Here is a 24,828-nt window from a genome sequence, read left to right as displayed (position 1 = left end):
AACTTCTGGGAGTATCGTCCCTTGCATGGCGCACACATCAGACTACTTCACACCACAAATTTAGGGCCTGGTGTAAAACATAAGGAATAGCGATTTCCTAATTACGATTCTCTCTGAATCGCAAATAGGAAATCAGTATTCCTAATGTATGAAACACTTTTGAGTTTCATTAGCGATTCCTAGTAGGCTGCAAATAAACCTACCTCATGCATATTAATAAGGTAGATCTCAACTTGTGACCCGCTAGGAATCACTGATATCAAAGGAATGGTGATCTGCTGACATCAGCAGACCACCGTCTCTATGATTGCTTTTTAATAAACAATCTTTTTTTAAAGCAACCTGTTTTCCCTAAATGAAAACAAAATGCATTTAAAAAGTAAAAAATGAAGCGTTTAAGTTTCATTTTTTAAGAGTAGGCAGTGGTCAGTGGGACTACTTCCTGCTCTTAAAAATATTATTATTTACATTCTCAAAGGGAAGGGGCCTCTTAAGGACCCCTTCCCCTTTGTGAATGGGTTGCCACCACTTTTAAACTGGTGGTAAAGTATTAATGTTTTGCGACTAGAATTCAGTCACAAAACAGTAGTACATACTATACCAATTTGGTATTTGAAAAGGACGCCTAAACCTCTCCTGTCCAAATACCGACCCACAAATGCAAAATGCGATTGGTAACAAGATCCTGAATCACATTTTGAAATTTGTCCATCAGGAAAAACATTTTACCGTTCGCAAGCGACTGGAAAAATGCTTTGTACATCTGGCCCACAGACTCTAAAATGGCCCCAATGCCACATGGACGTCACCTCCGTGGTTGCAGGGATACATATACCTCAGCATGCTCATTACAAAAAACTACATCATGCAACCAGTCATCATTCTTTGGTAAGGACCTTTGAGCCAAGGCCTGGCCACCCATCACTGTGCTAACACAAGCAGCAGTGCAACCAGCTGCCATCTACCTCAAGGAATGTCCACCACAAAGCACACCAGAAACATGAGAGGATTGCAGATCAAGAATGTAACCACTATCTCATTGAGAACAGGCACCAGGGTCGTGCAAATTCTGTGAACTGGAGGGCAGCACCATCAAGGTGCATAAAGTCAGCCAAGTCAACAGGGCAGCGAGAGCACATTGAAGCACACAAATTGTCCATTAGGTGCAATCATTTAAGGGTGTCTGGGCCTGCGCCTCTTGTTTATAGAAACAATCTTACTTTGTTTGCAGCAGTATCTTCATGTTTTTATAGGGAGCGCTACCCTCAAGTCCCTCTCCTTTCTCTCCTTCAGCCCCGTTTCTGTAGCCAGGAACGCCTCTTCCATCATAAGATAAAGTCGAGCTACTCACCACCCTTGTTTCAGGCAGTCGCGACGCGCGGAAGCTTGGCATGGGGGGGTTCCCCACAGGCCGCTCCAACCGCTTCTCCACAGCAGGTACAGGCTCCCAGCCAGACTTGTAGCCAATCCTGATGCTGCTCAGAGCAGCATTAGGATTGGTCTGGAGCACCCAGCCAGGGTGCTCCCAGGCAGACTGGGAGCCTGTGCAGGCTCTCTCCAGCCCGGCAACTGTGTTGCTGGGCTGTAGAGAGCCTACTCCGCATGTATATTTGGCCGGCCCGAGACGGCTGGCCAAACACACATGCGCTCTGAGGGGGAGTGCTGTGCACTCCCCCTCACTGCTCGTCACCCCCATGGCTCCGCCCCTTTACAAGGAAACGATAATAATAAACACTGGTTATTATTGTTTCCTTGTACAGGTTTTGCAGCTGTTGCTGCTGGTGGATGGGGGAGGGCAATGCTCCTCCGCCCTAATGGAGAAGCCACCCCTGGTGTCAGGTACATCTTCATCAGTGGCACTTACACCACAGGTTTGTCAGGAAAAGTAGGCCAGCGCTCGGAAGCAGCATGGTGTATCTGATAATAGGCGAACAGACAGAGCATGTTACCTCGCTAAGCAAGCAAACTAATCTAAGGTCATGTACTTGCCCACTACAAACAGCTGCCCCAATGTTGTAAGTCAGTAACTGCAGTGAAAGCTGTACTGTTCTGTCCATGGTGGGGGTCAGAGCTGAGGTGTAACCGCATTTCAGGGGTGGGTGCAGAATCTCACAGCCCCTGTATCTCACCAGAGTAGTGAATGCCCAGTGAGTATACTGGTCCGTTTCGATATAAGCACTCAGCTGTGGTATTAGTGTGGCAAGTGTTGTGTTTAAAGCACCAAGTTCAACCTGATGACAAACTTGAGGGTATTTTGTCTTATGATTCACTGGACTACTCTTCAGGATTCATTATTTATAAATGTTTGCTTCAGGATAATTGAAGTAGTTTCATCATTGTATGATTTTCTCTTTTTGGTATTTGAAGATCAACTGGTTTGTCTAGTATCTTTGCTTGGACAATTTTGAAATTGGTTATCAATGACACAACAAAGTGGGGTGAGGGTGTAATGTTTCAATTACCTCCTGTTCCTCCCTCGCCTTCCTTAACCAATGAGGCTCCTTTGCCTCACCTAGACCCCTCCCCTTTTAAAAGAGCCCCCCGCCCCCACCCACTCCTGTTTTCTTTTGTCTCCTTACCTGGTGAGACTTACCTCTTCTCTCCTCCCTGGCGTGGCTGAGGGGGGCGTCACCCTCTTCTTTGGCGCTGGCCGTGGGGCCTCTGGTGCCGTCTTTCAGTCACTCGGCAACCGGCTTGTTGGAGGAGCGCGGGGCTGCCTCTATGGGGTTTTCCGGCAACGTCGTCTGACGCAGTCAGACGTCTCTGCGGTAGCTGGGGCTGTGCTTCTGGGTTTCAGAGGTCACGGAGCACTTCAGTCACCCAGCAGCCTGTTTCTGCAGGTTTTTGGGGTAAGGTAGGCATTTGGGCCCGTATTTCTTTTTAAAACTATTTTCATTGATTATCCTGATTGGGGGGCCAATTAGGAATCTTTATGTGATTGGTGCTTAGATAGGCCATTTTTGGCCTTTTTAAGACCGGCAAGGTGGTTTGGTATTCAGTTGTCACTGTCATCATGTCAAAGAAGGGTGCAAAACGTAGCAGAGTGATTTCTTCTTCTTCCTCTTCTGAGGATGAGGGGGGTCCGGTGCCTTTACAGTCTACCAGAATGGAAAGGACTGATATGGCTGGTTCTGCTCCTCTTATGTCTCGTGAGGAAGTTCAGGACATGATTGAGGTGGCAGTTTCCAGGGCTCTCCCGGCTGGGGCTGTTCGTACAGGATATCCTCTGCTGCTACCACCTCCATGGAAGCTGCTGGTTCCTCGTCTTCTGAGGGGGATGGTCCTTCTACATCTTCTGGGGGCAAATATGTGTCTTGTGAGGAAATGTGGAGTATTCTTGCTCATGTTGGGGACAATTTGGGTTTTCCTGCTTTTCAACCTACAGGGGAGGATTCTACCCTGTTTCCTCAATATGTGACTCCTTCTCGGTTTGCTATGCCTTCCTGGGGCCTGTTAAGGACATGGTTTTCCGGGAATGGAAGGAGGTGGACAAAGCCCAGGTTCCTAGTTTTCTGCAAAAATTATATTTGCTGGAAGGAGAGGATGCTCTTCCTCCTTCTGTGCGTTTAGATTCCATGCTGGCTACCTTAATTGGAAAAACAGCAGTCAATCCTGAAGACTGTATTCTTTCTGATGACACCAATCGGAAGATGGAATCTGGTCTAAAGAGGTCCTTTTCTGCTGGAAATGTGACTCTTCGGGCTGGTATTTTTTCAGCTTATTCTGCGCAGTCCTTGGTTCAGTACTTCGACAAACTTGCGGTGGCTGTGCAGGATGCATTGGAATGTTCGGAATTACTGATGGAGCAACAGGCCTGTTTATTGGCTGATTTTTCCTTGGATGTTATCTGCTTTTCAGCTATGGCTTCTGGGGCAGTGATTGGCACATGCAGTTCTCTTTGGTTGAGTCAGTGGAAGGCTGATCCTGGGGATAAGGCGGCTCTCCTAAGACTTCCTTTTGAGGGTCAGGCTCTGTTTGGGGATCAGATGCCTGCAATGATTTCTAAGGCATTTAAGGACTGCAAGCATGCTTTACCTCATAAAGGAAGCTCCGCATCTGGCAAAGGGTGGAAGTCGCACCCCAGGTCCTCTCCAAAGTTTGTTCCTCGGTTCTTGTCTTCCAGGAAGCGTAGGTTTCAGCCTCAATTTTATCCTAAGTGGTCTGTTCCTTCTGCAAAAGGCGCTGCTAAGAAGGCGTCCTGACAATCAACGTGTTGGAAAAAGGCCAGTGGGAGGAAGACTGCAACATTTTCTGTCCGAATGGAGAAAGGATGTCACCGATTAGTGGGTCCTGAACATTGTAGAAAATGGATACTCCATAGAGTTCGAACCTGTTCCTCCAGACACTGGGGTTGGTCCGACTCCTTTACCTGTGGCCGGGGGCAGGCGGGATGCTTTGGTGGAGGGAGTCCAGTCCTTGCTGTCAAAAGGGGCCATTTGCAGGGTTCCCATGGAAGAAACGGGAAAGGGGATTTATTCTGTTCTGTTCCTTGTTCCAAAACTGACAGGGGGTTTCCGTCCTGTTTTAATTCTAACATGGGTGAATTCTTGAGTCAAGACTGTGCACTTCTGGATGTTGTCCATTCAGGATATTCTTCCTCTCATTTTGCCAGGGGATTTTTTGGGATCTCTGGATCTTCAGGATGCTTACCTCCACATGCCTGTCACAGTGTCTCCTTAAAGGTTTCTGCGCTTTGCAAGAGGTCCAGACCATTTTTAGTTTTGTGTTCTTCCCTTTGGCCTGAAATCAGCTCCCAGGGACTTCACGAAAGTGCTAACTCCTCTCGTGGTGCTTCTGCTTGGGGAAGGGGTGTTTGTACATCCTTACCTGGACGATCTTTTGATTCAGGCTCCAGACAAAGATCTAATGAGGTTTCATTTGGAAAGAGTTTTGGGAGTCCTACAGGGTCAGGGTTTCTTAATCAACTGGGGGAAATCAGATTTGGTGCCTTCCCAGGACCTTGTATTTATCAGGGCTCGATTTCTGACTCTGAGGGGGTTGGTGACTTTTTCCGACAGAAGATGGAAAGGTCTTCAGGCTCAGGTGAAGGCTGTGCTGTCTCAAGTGGCTCCCAGGGCGCTTCCGTGGTTACGGCTGCAGGGTCACTTGGCTTCAGTGATCTTCTTGGTTCCTTGGGCAAGGTTTCATCTTCTTTGTCTGGTGAATTGGTGACTGTCTCGATGGTCTCCGGATCCTTGCAGTCTGCGGACTTGCATTCCTGTGTTGAATTTCATTGGAAGGGAGTTGGGTTGGTGGATGGTGCTGGCTCATCTACAGATTGGGGTTCCTTTGTCTCCGCCGATACCTGTGGTGTTAACAACAGATGCCAGCCTCTCGGGATGGGGGTATGGCTGGGGTCGGGGCAGGTTCAAGGGTTTTGGTCCCTGAGAGAATCGGAGAGGTCCTCGAAATGGAGGGAGTTGACGAGGATCTGGCTGGCTCTGGTGCATTTTCAGACGCTCATGCAAGGGGAGGCAGTGTTGGTGTAGACGCACAACTTGGTGGCCAAGTCCTATATCAACAGGCAGGGAGGGACCGGGTCCCGTTCACTGAATCTAGTTGCTCAGGCGTTTTTTTTGTGGGCCCAGCATGCGGTTCTGTCTCTTCGGGCCACGTACATTCAGGGGTCGGACAATGTTCTGGCAGATCAATTGAGCAGGGTCATTCCTTGCTCCTGGGAGTTCTCCCTCCTGGTGTCTCTATTTCGTTGTCTGGTTCGGAACTGGGGTCTTCAGTTTGTGGACATGTTTGCCTCTCTGGAAAACTTGAAGGTGGGGATATTATGCTCCCTGTATCGGTGTCCTCATGCCTGGGCAGTGGACGGTCTGATGTGTCCTTGGCCGCAGGGTCTTCTCTATGCGTTCCCTCCTTTTCAGTTGATCCGCTCCTTTCTTGTCAGGGTGCGGCAGGTGGGGGCTCAGGTGATTTTGATTGCTCCCAGGTGGCTGCATGCAAATTGGTTTCCTCTGCTTCAGCAGTTGACCTTCGGGACGGAGTGGATTCTTCCTCTCCATCCCTCTCCGCTGGTGTTTCCCTGTCTCTCCCGGGGATCCTTGTAGAGACTGCACTCGACGGCTTGGAGGTTGAACAGCAGGGTTTGACGGACTGGCGGTTCCTGGTCCTTTGGCTGTGACTTTGCAGGCTGCTAGGCGTAAATCCACGTTGCATTCCTATGGACATCAGTGGAAGGTTTTTTCCTTATGGTGTTTGTGACAGCATATTGACCCTACGGCTGCTTCTCTGTTTGTGATTATGCTGTTTTTGCAGGATGGGGTGCATATGGGGTTGTCAGTGGCTATGCTACGTGTTCAATGGGCAGCAATCCAAGCTTTTCGGAGTTCTTGGTGTAATCTGGAAGATAAAAGTCATTTGATGCCTAATTTTTTCTGGGTCTGGTGAGTTTATTTCCCAGACCGGTGCGCTCTTGCCCTGGCTGAAATTTGCAGTTGGTGTTGGATGTGTTGATGGACCCTCCTTTCAAACCTTTGGGGGACACTGATTTAAAACATTTGACGTTGAAAACTTGTTTTTTGGTGTCTATTACGTTGGCGAGGCGTTTGGGGGAGTTGGGTGCTTTATCCTGCTCTTTTCCTTTTTGCAAAGTTTTTCTGAACGGGTTGTACTGGTTCCTGTTCCCTCTTTTGTGCCTAAGTTTAATTCAGCTTTTCATGGTCAACAAGAGGTGATTCTTCCTCCTTTTTGTCCTGACCCTTCCTCGTCGTCGGAGATCAGATTACATGCTTTGGATGTGCAACGGGCCTTGTTGTGTTATTTACAAGCGGTTACGGCATTCCGTAAGGGGGATTCTGTGTTTGTCAATTTTGGTCCTGCTAGAAAAGGGGACAAGCCTTCTACTGCTTCCCTGAGTCGCTGGATCCGGTCAATGGTTCTCTTGGCCTATGATTTGAAAGGAGTGGTGCCTCCTGCTGGGATTCAGGGATGTTATACGCAGGGTATGACTGCTACTGCGGCTGATTTGCAGGGCGCTTCAGTGGTGGAGATTTGTAGAGCCTCTACTTGGGCATCTCCGTCCACTTTTGTGAAACACTACCGTATTGCTGAATTGGGGTGTTTGGGGGCGGTTTTAAGGCACCGGGTTTTGTCTGTATATGTCCTGGTTGTGATTAAATATGTTTTTTTCTGCATGGCAACTCAGTTGTCTGTCTTCTGTTTTTCTTGCTATATATCATTGGTTAAGGAAGGCGAGGGAGGGACTGGAGGTAATACGTCCATTGCTTCCCATTAATGGCATTACTCCTAGTCCTACTCCCTCGCCTTCCTTACAGTTCCTTCCCTCACTCCCGGTACAGGACAACTCAGTTTTTAGTTGGCTTGTTTTTTGTACAGGAGTGGGTGTGGGGGGTCTCTTTTAAAAGGAAAGGGGAAGGGTCTAGGTGAGGCAAAGGAGCCTCATTGTTTAAGGAAGGCAAGGGAGTAGGACTATGAGTAATGCCATTAACTGTAAGTAATGGACACATTATTTGTCAGTAACCACTGACATACCAAGGGTGCCATGTGCAGAGGTGCAAGCTGAGAAGCGGCGCCCCATCTTTTGGATGTCTAGTTAAATAAAGCCATAATTAGGGTTCAGTAGTCCCGACATCCCCTGCGCCTTCATGACACTGCACCAGCTGCACTATTAATAGATATACCGCTGCCATTAATCTCCACTACTTTAAGTCCACTCTTCTTCGCAACAGCCATTAATAATTGCCCTCCACACAGACGGTTCAGCGTCTTCAGCTGCTATTGGGGGCAGGTAGAAGAATTACTGCAAACATTTTGAGCAAACTTTTGTTTGCTTTTGTGCATCTCCAGAGTTTTCAGCTGTCCACTTGTGATGGCAAAATAAGGCAGCTGACTGACTTTGCCTTGTGGTAGCAACAGTACAGGCTATTGATTTTTTTATGGCCTGCCCTTGTGAAGAGAAGGGGTTGCTTAGGGTTTCTTTTTCACAGGATGGAAAGAAATAGGGGGCACAGTATTTCTCTCGAGGGGCAGAGTTAGCTCAAGTTAGTAACGATTGTAACGAGGAGGGATAGACGTAGTAATGAGATTACTGGTAAGTAATTCAAGCATTAGTCACAGTTGCGATTTCACGTTGACCAGTAAGCCGAAGGACACCTTGTTAATTGGAATTAAGAAAAAGATTACTGTCGGTTGTGCAGGTGGTATTGCGTGAGACACACCTCAAGTAACAATTTTGAAGACATGTGTAACTGTTTCATAGTGATTTTAAAGCAAAAACATGTAGTAAATGTAGATTTTGGGGCCTGGACAAGGAATATTTAATTTTGGAACCCCCAATTTGGATTTTTTTTAAATTGTATTACTTTTGTTCTGCTAATAAAAGTCTACATGATGCCAAACAATGTCGCAGTGTACTTTAACAATCACATCAAAACAGCTGAAAATCGTTACTGGGACCCCAAAATTCTTAAAAATTATACTGGTTAGAGAAAGTCAGAAGTGCACATAGGCAGAAAGAACGTCTGATAGAAAAATCAACAAAGGTGTGATAGAGCAGGAGACAGATCACGTGATTAGGTAGTTCCTTGGAGAGTGGGAGCCCTGGGCAATCGCTCAGTTTGCCCAAGCCTTAAAACGTCTCTGCTTCCATAAATGTGCGGAGATTACTGTTGAGACTATACCCCTCTTCTGATTGCCTCACCACCAGTTGCCCATAGCCCTAAATCTGCAAACCCCTTTGCATAACACGAAATTCACATTGCTGTTAATTTTTTTGGTAACAGTGACACCGACAGAATATGGCAAAAAATCTAAAGCGAATGTGTGATTTTTATCCCTCCACCACCAGTTTGGCAGAGTTCACCAACTGCAGTGTTATCGGCAGGTAAGTTAAAAAAACAAAAAAACAATCCCAGACTCAATATATTTCTGACGATTCTAAATTTTGTGTTTCTAAAACGAAATTAAATATCTGGTAAAATGTCACAAAAGAGAATCCCTGTCTTTGCACGCACAATAAAATGTAAGTTTGTGAACAAACAAGCCTAACAAAAATTAAAAACGTTAAAAAAAACATACATCATTGGGCTTCTCACATATTAGAACCCCACCCAGTATTATCATACGAGGTATAAAACTTGGTATTTTGTCCACACAACAAATTCTGATACCAGAGTAGTGTAGTAACCTTTCATTGACTTCGTTCATTCTGCACTCTGGGGAAAGTGACCAAACTGTAGCTTCCAAATCCTGATCTGTTTTTTTGATCGTCAGTGTCCTTAAATGGATATCCTTAAATGAAAAGCTCCATAAGAATGGTCACGTGACTATGAAAGGCCATCACGAAGATGACTGAGGTAGGACAGTTCAGTTGCCTGGGTGATTTTTGGAAAATCTGAATTTTGATATTTTTTTAATGAAAATAGCTTGAAACTATTTTGTTTAATGTTGCTAAACAATAAGAGCCAATTTTCCTTCTGGGAAAAGGGATTGCTTATTCATCTTGTTCAATGTCTTATTGTGCATACCTGTTTTACAAACGTATGTCCAAAATGATATTTCTAGTTAGAGTGTAAAATGTTTGTTTGAAGCAGATATTTTGCCTGTTTTCTTCAGCTGTCACTTAACACTGTCCTTGGAATACTTTAGTTCTCAAATATGAAAAATGGCGAGGAGTAGTATGCATTAGGTAGCGTGTGGTGGACCGCAGCCTGACCTTAACAGAGCTAGTGGTTATATCTGAAATGGCAACGTGCGTGGGAGAGAACAGGCGGTGAATATGTGGGGGCTCGCACCCGCCTGCTTTCTGAAAGGGTTGGGAGCTTAAGTTTCCATTTCGTTTTGTTATCCACGAATGACGCAGCTCTCAATGCACTGCATTGTGTTAATTCCAGCAGGAGGGCCCTAACAGTGTATTTTAACTGCAGAGGGGACTGAAGTACTCATATCATTTTTACTTACATTTGTAAGTCTGCCAAAAGATAGCTTTAGCTCTCTTGTAGATCAGACTGTGCTTTAATAAAGAATAACAGAAGAAAAGGGAAGACCTGTGCCATTTACAGTTTTCTCTCCACTTGATCTTTCATCTATTGGTATGATGTTTGTGTTTGTAAAAGGATGCCATAATTTACATTTAGATTGTAAATTAGCACAGGCAGGATCAGACACAGTGCACGGTTACACTACATAAAGGTAAAGTTTCATCAAGGTCCATACTGAATAAACATCTGATGTACCTAATTTAGTTTTGGGCGTTAGAGAAAATTATAACTGATGGCCTTATTTAGAGTTTGAAAGAAGGTTTACTCCCACTGGCTTTATTACAAGTAACATAATCTGTATCCACTTGAAATAGAACAGACAGCTTATGTCCCAGGGTTGTGAAGTAGTACTCCGTCTGCCAAACTTTACGTAAAGCCCTAAATCTAGGGTAAAATCTGTTGCCAGAATTTCCTTCCACCACTTGGACACTATGGTTGAGGAAATCCTACTGACAGGTTAAGAAATTTCAGGAAACTGAGACATAAATATGTCTCTAGGAAAAACTTCATTAACACATGACTAACCCCTGTGAATTAAAGTAATTATTTGGGATCGCCTCTGGCCTCTGCAGGATTCCCACATGAAGGACTAGAGCATAAGTAAGGATTATTTCTACTCCGAGGAACTATCAATAGTTGCTCAAAATATAGGGAGGAGCCTGTCCCATCTGTACAAATGGGATGAGCATGCTTTATCAAAGGTCTCTGTCATTAGAGCCCTTCAGAGCATAGCGTGAATGTATGATGCATAGTCACTGTTTGCAGTTACCGGATGCGAAGACTCTTCCATGCTTGTTCCAAACATTAATTGGTAATTGAATCCGTTGATAATCACAAAAGGCTGCTCTGGAATGGTATGTACATTGTATCAATATTATAGAAATCTTAGCTTGACTCACCTTTTGTAAACCCTATTCTATGCTTCTTGGAAACATTAAACATGTGATGCAGTGTCCCTCCCTTGATAAAGGTTGCCATAAATTGTCTGTATTTTCTGTCAGAGCATATGGATATCAAGTTATAATTGAAATTTGTAACACAAATTCACAGCTACCAAATGTTACATGTACCCACTATTTACACAGACTCATTGAAGATACTTCAGCCCAGGCACATAGGGGGTCATTACAACATTGGCGGTAAATGCTGCTTACCGCCATGCAGAAGACCGCCAACACACCGCTGCGGAATTCCGCCACAGCTATTATGACCCATAGCTCGGAATCCACCAAAATCCAGACACCCACACAAGTCCGCCACACCAAAGGTCAGTGATAAACTGTCGATAACAAAACCGACACTGTCACGCCAACAGGAATACGCCCACACTATCACGACCCACAAATCCACACGGCGGTCTTTTAACTGCGGTATTCCATTGGCTGTACACACCGCCGCACTCAAAATACACACACATTTACAAAACACAACCACATTGGACAATTCCAAATACACACACCTGATACACATACACACACCACACCCACACACTCAATACAATATAAAACACACACTCACATCACCCACAAACCCTTACGAGCAGAAATTTAGACGAAAGCCAGAGAGACAGCACAGCAAAGACAACCCCACTATACAGAGGCACACAACACCATAACACATACACATCCACGCACAAAACACCACACACCCCTAAACATCACCCCACACATCACAACACACACTGCCTCACACATCACCCACACCACCCCATGGCACCGCAAAGACACCCCAGGTTTTCTGAGGAGGAGCTCAGGGTCATGGTGGAGGAAATCATCCAGGTAGAGCTACAGCTATTCGGATCACAGGTGCAGCACACCACCATAGCTAGGAAGATGGAGCTATGGCGCAGAATCGTGGACAGGGTCAATGTAGTGGGACAGCACCCAAGAACACGGGATGACATCAGGAAGAGGTGGAACAACCTATGGGGGAAGGTACGTTCCATGGTCTCAAGACACCACATCGCGGTTCAGTGGACTGGCGGTGGACCCCCACCTCCTCCCCCAGAACTAACAACATGGGAGGAGCAGGTCTTGGCTATACTGCATCCTGAGGTCCGCGCAGGAGTAGCTGGAGAAATGGACTCTGGGAAGTCAAATCTTTCACTACTTCATCCCCCACCCTACCAGCATGCTATCACATACCCCCACCCTCGCCCTCACCCCCATCACTCCAGCTCCTCACATATGTCCCACTATCACAACCCACCCATCCCAACACCAAGCCCTGCATGCAACAACAAAGCATGGACACCCATCACCAATGCATGGCCACTGCACATACCCACACACACCCCTAAACAATTATCACACAAGGTCCTACACAAGGATGCAAGCACTGGGGTACAGGGTCACCCACCCATTGCACACCATGGCACACACAGATGCAATAATTATGCCTTTACACCCCTGCAGGACCCCTACCCAACGTCACCGGACAGGAGGTTCCAGACATGTCCACTCCCCCCACAGAAGAGGCCCACAGTGATGACAGCAGCTCTGTCCAACTGGATCTAGATGACCAGCCCGGTCCATCTGGGACCTCTGGACAGTCGGTTCCCCTCACACTGGCACAAGCCACAACAGAGCCACCCCCCTCTGGAAACACCAGCACAGCACCCACCCAGAGGCCCATACCTCTGTCCCCAGACACGTCAAGCAGCAGTGTGTCCACCACTACAGGGAACCCAGGCTAACCCACCAACCCAACAACAGCAGGGACCTGGGGGCAGTGGCAGTGGGCACACAGTTCAGGGGACAGAGGCCCAGGAACACATGGGAACTGGGAGGGCTGCTGTGCGACAGGGGGAGGACAGGCCCAGGGAACCCACTCTCCACGAGGCCCTCTCCAACATCATGGGAGCCTCCCACCATTCCCTGGAGACGATGGCAACGGTACTGGCCAAGTTTCAGGAGACCCAGCGGCTTCAGGAGGAATAGTATTTGGGGTTCAGGTGTTGTAGTTTAGCAGCAATTAGATTAAGCATTAGCAGAAGACATCTTGTATTTAGCAACTATTGTGAACATTTCGCGGAATCCATTTTTTATTCATGGCAGCCATTTTCTCTGCCACATGCTGCCATGTGCTCACCATGTGCTCTGTCCTACCTTTCTGTTAACTACTCTTGAAAATCTGCCTAGTGACAAGTTATATTTAGCATCTCCCACTTTCACACATGCCCAGTAAGGTCTGCAGCTGTTAGTCCTTGAAAACTGTTAGCCCCTCCTACCTGTCGACTGTGCATTTCCACATGACCTTACATGTATGCAAGTCTTGCTTCTATAATTGTACCACCTCCTTTTAGCCCCTGCGTGGGTATAAAAGGACCATGCTCTCTCAGTTCAGTGTGCTACTTCAAACATTACCGAAGGGTGCTGTTTGAACTGTAGTACCACCTCTTGAGGTTTAATAAACTTTGTCTTTTATTTCAGTTTCTGTGCCAACTTCTTCCTACATGGTCTGAGGACTTTGTGCAGAGAAAGGTGAACCCCTTGCACTAGTAGGCCTTGCTGAGGCTTACTTCAACAAATTGGCACCCGAACAGGGACTCATCGGCGACTCGGACACATTTGTCGCGACGAAGGATTGGGATCTCGCTGCGGACGATCAATGCCTGAGGAGACCCGAGTCTTGGCAACCATGGCGTTTTTCCCTTCTTTCTGATTTGACCACCCAGGTGGCGCCGGTCCTCGACTGAGATCCTTTTTGTTCATTCGTCATGCAGTGACCATTTGGTCGATTTTAGAACTTGGCAGTTGGAACCTGGACACCCTGTGATTGGTAAGAGCCGTTTTACGGCACTTGCTGTGGGTTTTGATGCCTTTGTTTGGTAATGTAGTTTAGCACTACTTACTGTGGCTCTCGTGTTTTGGGTGACTAGTCAATTTGTGTCCTTTGAATTGATATATAAATTGCAATTTATATAGGCAGGTAATGAGGAGAATTTTCTCCAATTTAATTTTGATTTGAACGGCACCTTAAGTGCTACTTTTATTATAATATTGCATATTCTGCACTATTTTTTGGCATGCCTGTTTTTAGCGCACTTCGTAGGATGTGTTGCTTTTGTAATGGTACCAATTTGAGACTGGAAGAATCGCAACCGGCACCCCCAGAGGGGACGCCCAATAGAGATATGTATGTTAAACATGGTCTTTCTTCTATAATGTACAGCACATTATGGAATAAATACACGTGTGCGAATCCTGAGTTATGTTGGCCTATGCATGGGTCATTTGATTTGCGAAAGATTGAGTATGTGGAACAATGTATGTGTAAACGAAAGTCTAGGCAAGATATGTTTGACTGTGTACGAATGTGGGAGAAAGAAGTGCGTGGACGAGGGAAGCGTGAGCAAGCCTTGCTTGAGAAAGAGCAGCGGAAGAATGTATATGTGAAAGCATTGGAAATGAGAAAGAAATAAATAAATGACTTAAAGAAGCTAGAAGAGAAAGAACGTAAATTACAGGTAACTGGCCAATGCACCGTTAGGCAACCTCTCTATCCTATCCTTAATAAACCACCCAATTATTTTTTGTTACTAGATCGCCCTCCACCTCCATATGTCGTTCCTTCTGCCCCTCATGAGTTAGCTAAGGTCTCCGGTTTGGAGCAACAGAAGATGCGAGACAGTCGCTCTTTGTTGCCTGCTGACCGTGCGTCTGAGCTTAGATCTATTGCTCGTAAAACAATTCGTAGCGTTGTCTCTGCTTCTGAACTTTTAGACAACATGAAAGGGTGCACGGAAAAGGAGCAGCTATCTTTTACTGAGGCATTTGGCTCAGAAGTTATTGAACTATATCGGAAATATTCTGATGAGTTAGAGCCCGATGATGTAGCAGCTGATCATAAGCAAATGCGTGATGGTCTTTTTGTTTTCTCCCAGGTGGCTGATGCAATCAGGCGTTTGGTGAAATTATGTGTTGTGGCAGTCCGTTTGCAAGAGGAGAAAAGCGCTGTGGACGTAGTTGAACGGACTTCTCAGACCGGTGGGGTGCAAGCTTCCATCTTCGGAACAGATAAGACTATGATAGTTTATGCGAAACCAATGCGGGAGGCCGCGCCTTTGTATGTTCCTCCTAAAGCATTGGGTACAAGTGATGATAAAACTTCTGTTGATGCTAAGGGTTATTTTATTTATAATTGGGTGTATACTCCTTGGAATAGGGCAGATGTAATGGCACTTAAAACAGCATTACCTGACCCGCAGAAAAATCCACCTGCCTTTTATGAGGAAGTTGAGGGAGCAATTAGTTCTTGTACTATAACTTTGTCTGACATTGTTTTATTTTTCGGATTGATATTACCACCAGATATGTGGAGAACTGTTCGTAAAATTGATGATCGTGCAGTTTTTGGGGCGTCATGGAAAGAATTAGAACAGATGGACAGGGATAGGGAACCTGCGAAAAAGCCATATCAGTTGATTCTAGATCTTCCTGCAGCCATATTAGTTAAGTTTAAAACGATTATTCCCCCTAAAAAGATAGATTGGACTGTTTTAGCGTCTTGTAAGCAAAAGGCAGATAAATCGGTCTCTGATTTCTTTACACGCTTTGAAGAAGCATTTCATGATTTTAGCGTCCAGTTATTGTCAGATGATACGGGCAGACATTTGTTTGTCGATAAATATGTCGCAAATTTGTTACCAGGAATAGCTAGTCGTCTAAAAGCTAGTGAAAGTTCATGGACTACCTCTACTCCGGTTTCTCTTTTGACTATGGCTCAGTATTATGAACGTCAGGAATTAGAAGCAAAGGGTAGCGAGGATAAAAAGATTAAAGAATTAAAGATAAAGGTTATGTTGGCTCAAGCTTATGGTCCGCCTTTTAGAGGTAGTGATAGAGGTGGACGTGGATCTTATGGTTCTTCTTACACTTGTTCGAATTTGTCTGTTGATCAGTGTGCGTATTGTAAGAAATTTGGGCATTTGGCTGCCGATTGTCCAGCACTACGTGTTCAGCAGTGTTCACGTGGTCGGGGACAAATGAGAAATCGCTCAGGATATTCAGGACCTAGAAGAAGCAGGAATGATCATGCTAGGGTTGATGCTAATGTACGAGGGCAGGATGGGTTTACCACTTTTGATAGACGGAACCAATACCAGATGTCTAACCATGTGCAGCCTGATTTCCAAGATTCTGCTTATGCATAGGATTGCCTAGGATGGGGTAAGGAATCAGTTGAAGTTCCAGTAGATCAGAGGGGTCCCTATGTTACAGCACATGTTTTGGGTTTTACTGATCAGTTTCTGGTTGATGCAGGAGCTACTCGTAGCGCCTTGTCTAAACAATTGATTCCAAGGGCTCCCCTGTCTGGCTTAACGATTACATCGATAGGTTTCGATGGAACACCTTCCCCTAGCCCATTGTCACAACCACTTGCATTCCATGTTGATAAATTTACTGCTCCATGTCCATTTTTGCTTTCCTCAAATACACCAGACAATATTGTGGGTCTTGATATGCTCAAGTATTTCAGGGCTACAATACGATGCTCTCCTGAATGGGTGCGTGTTATTTTAAATGATAATCATCCTGTGATAGAAAGAGTTTGTCTTGTTAAAGAGGATATTGCATTAGCTTCACTCCCTAGTACTTTGTGGGCTACTTCAGATACTGATGTGGGACAAATGATTATTCCACCGGTACATATTAGTGTCAAGGAGGGAGCTGTATTGCCACGTTTGCCTCAATACAAAATTTCACAGGAGGGCAAAGAAGCACTCACACGAATTGTGCATGATCTTATTGCAGTTGGAGTTGTTGAGGAAGTTCTGTATAATGTTTGTAACAGTCCGATTCTTCCTATTCTGAAAAAGGATACTGATACCAGGATTTACCGATTCATTATTGATTTACGAGAAGTCAATAAGATTGTGATACCACAATATCCTGTGGTATCTGACATCACAACACTTCTTACTTTGGTTCCCCCGACAGCAAGTACGTTTTCTGTGATAGACTTGAAGAATGCTTTCTTTTCGATCCCTATTCATCCTGACAGCCGATATTTGTTTGGTTTTACTTTGAATAAACAATCATTTAGATTTTGCAGAGTTCCTCAAGGCTATACTGAGAGTCCAAGTATTTATTGTCAAGCATTAAAACGACAACTTGATTCTTTTGTTTTGCCTGAAGGTGTGGCTCTCATACAATATGTCGATGATATTTTGTTGGCGGCTGATACCCCTGAGCAATGTGAAAAGTGCACTTTGTCCTTACTTTCTTTTCTTGCTTCACACCATCATAAAGTGTCACGAAAGAAATTGCAATATTGTAGACCAAAGGTAACCTATTTAGGTCACCTTTTGTCTAAGTAGGGCTGTGCACTTACATCAGATCATATTCAAGCAATTTTAGACACACCAGTACCCTCTACTCAGAAAGATGTTCGTGCATTCCTTGGTCTTACTTCTTTTTGTAGGCAATGGATATTAGGGTTTTCACACATTGTCAAACCTTTGCTAGCACTTTTGACTAAAGATACTCCAATGTCCCTCCCATGGACAGATGAATGTGAGACTGCTTTCCGGCAGCTACGACAAGCCCTTTGTTCAGCACCAGTGTTAGGTACTCCAGATTACATGAAGCCTTTTGCACTTTACGTACATGAGAAAGATGGATGTGCATTGTCAGTTTTAGTACAGACACATGGCGATAAGCAGCGTCCCTGTGCATATTTTTCAGCAGTACTTGATCCTGTCGCTCGAGCGTTGCCTGGGTGTTTTCGTTCAGTTGCCGCAACAGCTGTGTCAATACGTCAGAGTGAAGGGATAGTTTTGTCCCATAAGTTGTTGGTGTTAGTACCCCATGCGGTTGATGCTCATTTAAATCAAACAAAGACACAACATTTAACTAGCGCTCGTATAACAGGATATGAGTTGACATTGCTGGCTCCTCACATTACACTGAAGAGATGTGCAACACTAAATCCAGCTACTTCGTTGCCATATCCGGTGACTCAGCCTCAGTCACAAGAAACACATGATTGTATATTCCTTACCGAAGAACAGACAAAGGGTCGTATTGATTTACAAGATACGCCCCTTCCAGATATAGACGGGGAATTGTGGGTTGATGGGTCTTGTTTGAAGTTGCCAGATGGTACGACCTCAGCTGCATATGCAATCACCACAAAACACACAGTAGTGGAGACAGCTCGTATACCACAGAAGTCAGCTCAAGCAGCTGAACTAATAGCTTTGACACGAGCATGTGAGCTTAGTACTGACTTATGTGTGAACATTTATACAGACAGCCGCTATGCTTTTGGAGTGGCTCATGATTTTGGTTTGCTTTGGAAGGAGAGAGGCTTTCTCACATCCCACAGGATGCAGATAATGCACGGAGAATTAGTGCATAACCTCTTGACTCCATTGACATATCCAAAGAAACTAGCTATTGTGAAATGTAGTGCACATAAGAAAGTGAACGATAAGATAGGGCAAAGTAATGCTCTTGCAGACCGCGTAGCACGTGAGACTGCGATGCAGCGAAGTACTACTTCCATGTGTGTAGTGAAGTCACAAGCTGAACGTTGGCATAATGCTAGACAAGACGTATTAGATATACAGAAATCTGCTTCTGTGAAAGAACGTGAGCAATAGTCTGAAGATGGAGAATTGGATGATGAGGGCTTTTGGCGGAATAAGCAGATGGATACATGAAAATTGCCTTTAGCTTTTGTACAACCTATGGTTCAGATGGCACATGGGCTGGCACATGTTGGAGCTTCAACAATAACGAAGTTGCTTACGCAAGTTTGGGAGCATCCAGAAATTTCCAGTACAGCTAAGAGAGTAGTACAGTCTTGTTTGATCTGTTTACAATACAATCCTGGAAAAGGGACACGTACTCCTGCGGGAGGGTTTGCTACACCAACTGCACCTTTTGAAGTTCTACAAATGGATTATATTCAGCTTGAACGCTGCAACAATTTAAAGTATGTCTTGGTGGTGGTATGTGCCTTCAGTAAATGGATAGAGGCATACCCCACAAAGGATAATACTGCCATTACCACAGCAAAGGTGCATTTGAAAGAATTTTTCCCTAGGTTTGGTGTTTGCAGACTTTTATGGAATGATAACGGACCTCATTTTGTTGGGGAAGTTATTAAGAATGTCCTGAAAGGATTAGGGATCAAACAGAAGTTCCATGCGGTTTTCCACCCACAATCAGCAGGGTTGGTGGAAAGGTATAATGCTACTTTGAAGCTGAAGTTAGCGAACATACAGGCTTCCACATCCTTAACTTGGCCGGATGCATTACCGTTGGCATTATTGTCTATTAGGTCAGTGCCACACTCTCGACTCGGCCTTAGCCCATATGAAGTGGTTTTCGGGAGGCCAATGAATATTTGGGGAGTTCCTAAGCCAAATTCTGTATATGATGTACCTTGTGTCCTGATGAATAATTATTTGGCACAGTTAACCGACAATTTGGTTTCTATTCATCAACAGGTTCGAGAAGCACTTCCTGACAGATCTACAGGTGAAGGCCATGAACTCCGACCTGGTGACCAGGTGATGATTAAGTCCTTTGAAAGATCAAGCAGCTTGGAACCAAGGTGGCGAGGCCCAGAACAGGTGCTCCTTGCGACAAGGACAGCAGTTCGAGTGACAAACCGAAAAAATTGGGTCCATAGTACTCACTGCAAGAGAGTGCTACCTACCTTGGTGGAACCTGCTATGCTGACCGATCATCGAGAGATTTTGACGACGGAGAAAGGCCATGCTATATCACCTAACGAATTTGCAGAAGTTTTCCCGGACCATACGACTTCTGGAGTGTCGCGATATAATTTGAGACCGAGGAAAGAATCTGAAAATGTTTTGAAAAAAACTGGTTGAGCTACCGCCCTGGGTTAGTGAAACGGAGAGCCACTGTGGCAAGGGGGTGGGGATCAGCCATACATTAGAGTAGTGACACCCGTCTTGGCCCGTGTTGAAGAAATCAGCGGCTGCCCAGGGATAAGAGCGCCAACAATTGTTTTTAATTCATTTCTGAAAGGGTCGATTATCACTGTTGCTAAAATGAATAACAAACTGATCATTAGTACTATGGGGTTTGTTGTTGTTTTGGTGGTTATAGCAATAATCACCTGGTTTGTTGAAAAGAAGGCTCCTGCTCGTGAGTTTTTTGTTGCCACTACTCTAGTACCAGAGGATCACTATTACTTTACGCTTCCCTATCAGGAGCAGAAGCACCGTCAATCGTACTTCAATAATACTTTTATTCAGATGTTGCATCATACTCATAATGCTACAAATACTACTAACTGTTGGGTATGTGGAATGATACCTGCGCATCAAAAGAAAGGAGGAACACCTTTACTTCCTCTTCCTTTTTCATACAATGGTTTTTGTCAAGCTTGGTACACGCTTTTGTTTGCATCTGGAAAACGTACAGAGGGTGGACTTCTTTTTCTCCTTAATAAAGTATGCTACCAAGACAAAGATGGGTATCCCCAAGCCAAAGGAACTAAATGGGAATGGGAAGAGTATTAACCGGACAATGTTTCAATACCATATGTCTTCACAAATATAAGAGACTTTGACAAGAAAGAGCAATTTGTGATTTCTGTTACAAAAACTAAAGCAGATTTATGTATACGTAGCATTGGGCGAATTCCAGTAGGGATAAGCGATTGTACCTTGATTTTAACTATTGAGGGTGTAAATAATAGTAGTTTTACAGCTTCACATAATACATATTTTGTTTGTGGTAACTATGGATATTTCCAACTACCTGTTGGGTGGTCAGGTGTGTTTTATGTATCTTTTCTATTACCCCCTGTGTTTTTGGCCCCTGCATCATATCACCGAGATTTTAAACTGTTTAATGACATCATTAACAATAGATATAAAAGAGCAATAAGTACAAATGAGGTAGACCAAACGGATACTTGCCTGCAACAATATGTTGATTTTAATTTATGGTTATTCCCTTTTGTGGGTGCTGTGTTAAACAGTAGGAAAGTGAGACGATTGACTAGGGTTGTGGAAGCTGTTACCAATCAGGCAGCTCTGGCACTTGGGAATATTACTGAGGAGCTCCAAATTGCAAGGATTGTAGTGCTCCAAAATCGTATGGTACTAGATGTGATATTAGCTGACCGAGGTGGTGCATGTCTCATCATCGGTAGTAGTTGCTATGTTTTTATTCCCGATCACTCACCTTCAGTATATGATGCAATATCTAAATTGCACAAAATTGCTGCAGAAATCCACACAGAGACTGGTACTTGGACTTTTTCTGGATGGTTTTGGGCTCTTGTTTCCGCCTGGGGCTGGAAACTACTGGCTATCCTGTGTGTAATGATTGCAATATTTTTCACATGCTGTATCTGTATTCAGTGTGGTCCAATGTTCTGCTCCATGTGTATTACTGCTTGTATGCCTACCAAAAGAAATATTACATAAATGAAAGCACAACATATGTTAGATAAGGAAAATGATGAGCATAAATATACAAGATGAAGATTTAGATTATCCTAGAAAGACGAATGTCTTCAGCTAATGCTGAAAGGGTCATCTGTTGTAGTTTAGCAGCGATTAGATTAAGCATTTGCAGAAGACATCTTGTATTTAGCAACTATTGTGAACATTTTGCGGAATCCATTTTGTATTCATGGCAGCCATTTTCTCTGCCACATGCTGCCAAGTGCTCACCATGTGCTCTGTCCTACCTTACTGTTAACTACCCTTGAAAATCTGCCTAGTGACAAGTTATATTTAGCATCTCCCACTTTCGCACATGCCCAGTAAGGTCTGCAGTTGTTAGTCCTTGAAAACTGTTAGCCCCTCCTACCTGTCGACTGTGCATTTCCACATGACCTTACATGTATGCAGTCTTGCTTCTATAATTGTACCACCTCCTTTTAGCCCCTGCGTGGGTATAAAAGGACCATGCTCTCTCAGTTCAGTGTGCTACTTCAAACATTACCGAAGGGTGCTGTTTGAACTGTAGTACCACCTCATGAGGTTTAATAAACTTTGTCTTTTATTTCAGTTTCTGTGCCAACTTCTTCCTACATGGTCTGAGGACTTTGTGCAGAGAAAGGTGAACCCCTTGCACTAGCAGGCCTTGCTGAGGCTTACTTCAACACAGGGAGGAACTCAAATCCATCAATACCACCCTGGGCACCATTGTAGGGGTGCTGAAGGAACTCGTGAACACCAGGAGGGACACTGTGGCACAACAAGGGGCCTCTGACACTAGCCTGGACGATGAACTGCCCACCATCTCCGCCGGCGCTAGTGGACAGGACAGGACCACAACACCAGCACCCCACCCCCTACAGATGGAGAACCACCCCGCATGCGGTCCCTGAGATCCAGGACAAAGACAGAGAACAATGCCAAGACCCCCGCCAGAAATGAGACCACCCTGATTGTCATCCTTTTGTCCCACTTTGTCACCCTGTCCATCCATCAACTGCTCCAGCTCCACTTCCTATGCCCCTTTGGACAATGCACCTGTGAGACTAATAGACTGGACTCTGCCATGGACATTCCTCCACCATCACCCCTGACCATTTTACAACTCCCTCGACTATTTAACACTTAAATAAACACCCTTAAATCACAAAACTATCTGGAGTCAGTCTGTGCTTTCGAAAATATGTATTTGCAATAACTGAGGAAAAATTATATATCCATTGTATTGTCAACATACCTATGTCACACAGCTCTAGTCCATGAGAAAACAAAGCAGATGTCACACAGTGGGACCCTGACAACTCAGGGTCCATACACTGGGTGAAAGTGACAGACAGATGAGAGGTAGAACAAGTGTATCAGATGTAGCAGGCAGTGAGGTCTTCTTACCTGTGTCTCACTGGAAGTATTGATGAATCACCATGTTTCTCTTGTCGACATCCTCTTCTTCTGCTTCCTCGTCTTCACTGTCTACAGGCTCCACAGCTGCCACAAGACCTCCATCTGGACCATCCTCCTGCAGAAAAGTCACCTGTCGTCGCAAAGCCTAGTTGTGAAGCACAGGATGATCTGACACACCTTCTTTGGTGAGTAGAATAGGGAACCACCTGTCATATGGAGGCACCTGAACCTGGCCTTCAGGAGGCCGAAGGTCCTCTCTATGACCCTCCTAGTTTGCCCATGGGCCTCATTGTAGCGTTCCTCTGCCCTTGTCCTGGGATTTCTCATTGGGGTCAGTAGCCATGACAGGTTGGGGTACCCAGAGTCACCTGCAAATATCAAGGGACAACTGTTAGACACACACTAACCCTTAGGGACAACCCCAGACCCAGACACCTAGTCACACTGTATAGGGTCCATGTCCTCACCTAATAGCCACACACAATGCCTCTGGAGTTGCCCCATCACATAAGGGATGCTGCTATTCCTCAGAATGTAAGCGTCATGCACTGAGCCAGAAAATTTGCCGTTCACATGGGAGTTGTACTGGTCAGCCAAACACACCATCTGCACATTCATGGAATGGTAACTCTTACGGTTTCTGTACACCTGTTCACTCCTGCAGGGGGGACCAAGGCCACATGTGTCCCATCAATGGCACCTATGATGTTGGGGATATGTCCCAGGGCATAGAAGTCACCTTTCACTGTAGGCAAATCCTCCACCTGAGGGAAAACGTTGTAGCTGCGCATGTGTTTCAGCAGGACAGACAACACTCTGGACAACACTTTGGAGAATATAGGCTGGGACATCCCTGATGCTATGGTCACTGTCGTCTGAAAAGACCCACTTCCCCGGAAATGGAGTACTGACAGCACCTGCACTAGAGGGGGGATACCTTTGGGATGGCGGATAGCGGACATCAGGTCCGGCTCCAACTGGGCACACAGTTCCTGGATTGTGGCACGGTCCAGTCTGTAGGTGACAATTACATGTCGCTCTTCCATTGTTGACAGGTCCACCAGTGGTCTGTACACCGGAGGTTGCCGCCATCTCCTCACCTGCCCCAGCGGACGTGTTCAATGGAAGAGAACAGCGAGCAGAGGGTCAGCAAACACTGAGGTACGAAAACACTACTTTATTGCACACATTTCTCAATCTGCTATGTCCCTGTCTTAATGTGTATGCAAGGCCTAGATATGTGTGACACATTTAAAATAATGCCATGTGACCCCCTGAAATGGCGGCTGCCTGACCTGTAATGTGGGACAAAGGGATTTGAGGTAACTGCGCTGGCGTTGTACACCGTCGCGGTAGGCGGTCGAAGACCGCGGCGCAATTCTGCATTGGTTAACATTGGACTCTATGGGTCCCAGGAGCCAATGACGATGTACGCCGGAGGTGACGGTACCCACCTCTGCGGACGTGAGCGCCATTTTCTATCTATTTTCTATCTTCGACAGGAGAGGACCTACACTGCAAGTGCTGCTGTGACCTCAGTCTGGAAGAGACAATGGCTCATGTGTCTGGGGAAAGGGCCCCTGCCTTCACCACGGAGGAGTTGGAGAAACTAGTGGATGGGGTCCTCCCCCAGTACACGCTACTCTACGGTCCTCCAGACCAACAGGTAAGTACACTGTGAGCATGCTGTATGGGCAATGCCTGTGTGGAGTGGTGTGGATGGAAGATGGGGGGGGAGAATGAGGCGTGCATGAAACGACGGTGAGTGCATGTGCGTCATGGCAAGGATAGGAACGCGGGCCAATGACTGTGACGGTCCGGACGGTTATATCTTCTGCTTTTCCCCTGTACTATTCCTGTAGGTCAGCGCCCACCAGAAGAAGGATATTTGGTGTGCCATCGCCAAGGAAGTCCGACCCTAGGAGTCCACCACGGACGGAGCACCCACTGCCAGAAAAGATCAGAGGACATTTGTCG

Source organism: Pleurodeles waltl, chromosome 12 (genome assembly GCF_031143425.1).
Source record: "Pleurodeles waltl isolate 20211129_DDA chromosome 12, aPleWal1.hap1.20221129, whole genome shotgun sequence".
Taxonomy (NCBI): domain Eukaryota; kingdom Metazoa; phylum Chordata; class Amphibia; order Caudata; family Salamandridae; genus Pleurodeles; species Pleurodeles waltl.
The sequence above is the reverse complement of the archived record's forward strand: the minus strand, read 5'-3'. Positions refer to the sequence as shown.